The following is a 5,623-nucleotide window of genomic DNA, read 5'->3' as shown; positions in this document are numbered from 1 at the left end:
ATCACTCTGTAATGACGTGATGGTCTGTCTTATAAAAGAGTCTCTAGACTGAAACAGCTTAGGAATGAGATTCAAAGCTGCATTATAGGTACTGGAAAGGTGAGATCTAAACCCCCCTCTCCTATTTAAAGTGGATTTTTCATGTTTGACATATATAGCCTCCTTTAATCCTCTCTCAAACCATCTTCTCTGTCCAGAATGTGTACTTTGTCATCTTCAAAGGTGTATCCCTTGTCCTTCAGGTGTAAGTGGACTGCAAAGTCTTGTCCTGAAGAGGTGGCTCTCCTGTGTTGTGCCATGCCCTTGTGTAATTTTTGTTTAATTGGCAAAACAACGAAAACAAACTTTTTCCACCTCCACACATTGAATAAATAGTTTTGTCAAGACTGTATAACAACTTTATGCCCGACCAAACACGATAACCCCAGTGACACCATCTACTAACCTATCCATTAGCAACACGGCTAGGTCAGAAGTCGTAGTACACACTGTTCATTCAAGAAGAGCTCTCCAGCGGGGAAAAGCTAGCCCAATATTAACTCTGGTCTTTGCTCCAGAGGTGTGACCAAGTCACTGCTTTGCCAGTCACAAGTAAGTAAGTAAATCCAAGTCAAGTCCAAGTCCTTAACTTTGAATTTTCAAGTCATAATCAAGTCATCTATCCAACTTCAAATAACTGACGATGGTAATAAATAAATTCCAGAAATAAAGCTTCTTAAAGCTTTATTTATTTGCTAAAACAAGCAGAAAGTGCAACTGAAACTGATTATAAACAAAGTGCTGCTGCATTTAGCAGTACAAGATCAAACCCAGAACCAAGAATGATTTATGATTTTTGTCCATGTCGTGCCACTTTTGAGCTAAAATATCAAATATGCTCAAGTCATCTTCAAGTCAACAGATGTAAGTCGATTCAAGTAGCAAGTCTTTGGCATTCAAGTCTGAATCAAGTCGTAAGTCTTTATAGATTTGATCAAGTCGAGTCAGAAGTCATTAAAATAATGACTCAAGTTGGACTCGAGTCCAAGTCATGTGACTTGAGTCCACACCTGTGCTTTGCTCTATTGCGTTCTCTTTCTTTTCCTAGATTCCTCTGATAAAGGATTTCTAGCTTTCTTTAGTGGATCTGCCATTGCTCAAGTCTCTAAACCGCTTGTCTATGTGATATTGCAGTAGAGCAACACGCAGTCAACTTCTGACAGTAGACCACAGGTCAAAAACTGTATACTGTTATAAACAGATGTGGGACCCCATAACTCTACCACAACTCAGAAAATGAACATAATAACATGCCACCAACACTTATCAGAAAACATTATTTCAAGGTGTAAAAGTCATGGAGTGTATCTTCAACACCACCAGATCTCAGGAGATGGCAAATAATCAAATGGCTACAGTTTGAGTTGTTTCAGCGTAAATTGAACTCCTACACATTTGTTCCTGACTCTCCAACTGCTTTGACTGCTGTCTGCTGCAGGCAGGTTGCTGATTATGGCACCTTAGAAGCCCATTTTGAAAGTTACAGGATGTTCTGCACTGGCAACAAACTCGAGAGATTTAACCTGGGTATCACTGATCAATTATGTCTAAAAAGGGTCTACTGTTTTACATCTAGAAGGTCACTCCTGAAACAATCACAAAGTGACTTTTGTTACAAACAACTGTGGATATCTTGGTGTTCTGCTGGTGTACAGTGTCTGAGGTGTTTCTTTCTAAACTAAAATATGGGCTCAGTTAGATTTTCAGTAAACAATTTTTCTGTCAACAGAAACTACAAAGGAGCTTCATGTTTTACCATATTCCACAGAAGTCCTCACATCTCCCCTTTTGCTGAAGACACAACAACACGGATCCACACATCTCCAAGGATCGTGTCTAATATCCAGGTGTCTCACCCCCAAATTCCACTACCTCCGCTCCGCTCCGCCACGAACTCCGCAGCAAAATCGGTCCTGTTGTAGTCAATCAGAGCTATTCCACTACTGCGGCCGTGTTGCGGCAGTGCGGCGCTGTGCGCCGCCTTCTGTTCCGGCGTCCGACAAAAATAGAATCAATCCTATTTTTGCCGGACGCCAGAGCACCTCCGCAGTCAATGGACAGGAATCACAACCGCCCAACAGGAAAAGGAGCAAGCACAACTTCCGTTATTTCACAATAAATCGATAAACAAAAAGCATTTTTTGTTTCATATGCACAGGTTTAACAACTTTTAACAACTATCAATGGCGGCTGAACTTTAAATGCACAAAAATAAGCCATAAATACAGTTTCCACTATCAAAGTAGTCACACTTTGTTGATCCAAACACTGCTGATCGCTCAACACAAATGATGGGCAGATTAAACAGTTCATTTCGATGCTTCTCCCACACAACGGGTGTTTGGATCTAACTTCCGCGTTTATTGCTCGGACTGTATCGCAAGATCTCGAAAATACCATGCATGCTTGTTTGAGCACCTCAGGTCTCCGCACCGGAGCAGAGCCGTTGTAGAGCGGGTACCAGTTAAAATTGAGTTCGGAAGCAAGCGGCTGCGGAAGGCGGGGGCGGAGCGGAGCGGAGGTAGTGGAATTTGGGGGTAAGTCTCTACTGGTCTAGTGATGTGTCGGTCGCGAACGAACCGGCTCTAAGAGCCAGCTCTGAAGTGAACGACGGGAGCCGGCTCGTCATTGGGAGCCGTCCCCTCCCCTCTTGCTTTGGGGAAAGCTACAGGTGATTGGTCATCATGTGTAACTGCGTGTCCAGACTGTCCACACACAGAGCAGTAGGGGCGGGGAAGAGGGAGGATCAGACTCAGACACACAGCAGAGCACATGCGGGTGGAGGGAGCGGGAATGAGGAGGAGGAAAAAGGTGAGCGAGAGAGAGGAGAGTGCGATGAAGACTGTGAGAAAATGAGCGCCAGCAGTCGGAAAGTGAAGATATCTTAAAGTGTTCAGTTATTAAATCCAGTTAAATGATAAATATTTGATATATTGCATTTTTTTTTACATTAGTAAATCATTTTACATATAGTTTTGCATTATTTTGGATTTAAATGTACTCTACGCAACAGAAAATCTGAGGAGCCACTTGAGAGCCAAAAGAGCCGGTGTTGTGTCAGAACAGCATACCTGTCAGAGGAGCATACTTGCAGATAATGCGCATGTGCGCGCATGCGCATTACTCGACAACTCCGGTACGTTCTACAGAGGCGTCAGATGAGCATACGGACTAGAAAAGATCGGCGAAAAAGTGAAACTACGACTAAAATGTAAGTAATTCATTTATATTCTTTAATGTTAACACATTATTTGATATATTTTGTACTTTAGTCACAGTTTTCAGTGTGCAGTGCATTTTTTTGACTGCCAATTTCTGCACGTAATTTAATCGCTGATGAAACAACTAAACTTTGATGCCTGAACGTCATGTAACGGCTATGAAACATATAAATAGTAACAAGAAGTAAAAAAAAACAATACAAGACCAACAATTATACAGTCCGTGAGGAAATTAAAGTCAGCATTTTAAAGACGAAAGGGGCTATTTTAATAGATTCATATAATATGAACATGTTTCTAATTCCGTGTTCCTCCTGAAAAAGTTTTGTTTTTGACTAGAAATATGATTAAATAACATGTCTGACTACTATGTTAGTGAGTTTTTTATACTTTATTTCTGCTTGCTTAAACTATTTTGCTACTTGTTTAAAAACGCAGGAATGTGATTCAAAACTACAAACCAGGAAGCATAAAAATATCTAGATATAAACCAACACATAAAAAGATTTGTCTCTGTTAAAGTGAAACATGTTAAAAACCATATTTCTTTTATGTATCTACCCGTAAATCATAATTTTGTAAGGAAGCACACAGATAAGAATGGTATAAGTATGGAAATACCACACAGACAGAGAGGAAAGCTCTACAAAGAGTCATAAAGTCTGCAGAGAGGATCAAAGGAATAACACTTCCTTCCATGGACTATGTGCACATACAACACTGAATTCCAATGTGCAGGGACTGTTGATCTGTGTGCAAATGGCAAATAAATGTCTTCAGTCTTGAGATAAGAAACATTTTAGAAGTAAAAAATTGTTTGAATGCTGCCTCGTCATATTTATAATAATTTACTTCCTCAACATGCGGTTGTTTTCAGTGTATATGAACATAATTGACTGTATAATTATTTTTTTAAATCAGAAGTTTTAATTTTCAAATTACTTCCTTGTTTTCATTTTTTACAGTAAAATGGAAGGCAGATGGGATGAGATATTTAATCTCCTTACCAAGGGTTCCTATCCGCTGCACTACACCAAAGGACAAAGGCAAAGCCTAAGGAAATATGCCTCTAAATTCAGCATTCATGGTAAGTTGTTAAGATTTATGCATACATCACATTTTCTGATAATACGCCATGTGACTAATGTGTAAATTCTTTCAATAAAGCTGGGGGTCTATTCTTTGGACCCTTGCCTAGGCGAAAAGCCATTAAATCAAAAGAGGAGGCTTGGACCAACTTTAGGGAAATCCATTCTTCAAAAATGGGAGGACACAGTGGCATTGTGAAAACTCGCAAATCATTGTGTTCGAAATTTTATTGGCATGGTATGACTGCAGACATTGAGAAATGGGTATGTTACCTCATTGTTAGCAATCTCTAATATACAATATTTATAAATTTCATAAAACAAAATACATTTTCTAGCTGTCTGAATGTGACCATTGCCAAAGAGTTGGACCTCCACTGAAGGTAGTCGAAACACTGGATTGCATCAAGGTGACTGTCCATTGTAATTCTGTTAGTTTATTACTTCTATGTTACTTCTGTTCATAAACATTTAATCTATCACCAACGGGTATCTGGTGTGTGGGAGCTGGTCGGAATGGATCTGACAGGTCCGCTTCCCCAGACCCCTTCTGGCTACAAGTACATATTGACAGCAACGGATTATTTTTCAAAGTGGGTGGAGGCTTTCCCTCTGAAAACCAAGTCTGCAGAGGAAGTCTCCCAAAATTTATGCACGATTTTTTATCGGCATGGCTGTCCTCTGCGCATTCTTACAGACCAAGGGCGAGAGTTTGTGAATCAAGTAAGTTATGTTTAATATAAATTTTTAATTGGCCTAAAAGTCAAATCTGTAAAATAACTAATTATAATGTGCCTCATTGTTTTTTTTTAGATCAACAGCAAACTATGTGAGCTCCTTTCAATTGAGAGGAGTGTGACAGCAGCATATCACCCGCAGACTAATGGATTGGATGAAAAAACAAATGACAACATTAAACGGTGAGAAAACAATTACAGCAGTGTCTTGTTTTAACTTCTTTTGACAATTGCTTTGAAGCAAGGTTGAGAAACGAGGGCCCGGGCGGTATTCGATCCCCAGTCTCCCGGGTGAGAGTCATGCATGCTAACCAGTCAGCCAAACGGATCTCCCTTTGGCTGACTGGTTAGCACGCATGACTCTCACCCGGGAGACTGGGGATCGAATACCGCCCGGGCCTTTGTTTCACCACCTTGCCACAGCTTAACATGTCCTGTATTTGTACTTTGTAAAGTTAGGTCTCAGACTTCACTGAGTTAAAATAATTTGCATGTATTCATTCATCTATGGCTTTGTGACTAGAAAATGAGAATAAAT

The 5,623-nt window shown here is 40.1% G+C and overlaps 1 long non-coding RNA gene across 2 annotated transcripts; it reads left to right on the top strand.

Moving 5' to 3' along the window:
• Positions 1-3,082: 3,082 nt before the first annotated feature.
• Positions 3,083-4,823, top strand: LOC139070673 (uncharacterized). 2 transcript variants are annotated; one of them, XR_011521159.1, is made up of 4 exons: positions 3,083-3,250; positions 4,226-4,347; positions 4,428-4,612; positions 4,687-4,822. It is a non-coding gene; the product is annotated as an uncharacterized lncRNA (long non-coding RNA). The 2 variants fall into 2 exon arrangements; XR_011521158.1 differs by lacking the exon at positions 3,083-3,250 and having other exon boundaries at positions 3,994-4,347; positions 4,687-4,823.
• Positions 4,824-5,623: the final 800 nt, after the last annotated feature.

This window comes from Nothobranchius furzeri, chromosome 7 (assembly GCF_043380555.1).
Source record: "Nothobranchius furzeri strain GRZ-AD chromosome 7, NfurGRZ-RIMD1, whole genome shotgun sequence".
Taxonomy (NCBI): Eukaryota; Metazoa; Chordata; class Actinopteri; order Cyprinodontiformes; family Nothobranchiidae; genus Nothobranchius; species Nothobranchius furzeri.
This window is presented reverse-complemented; position numbering and strand designations above follow the sequence as displayed.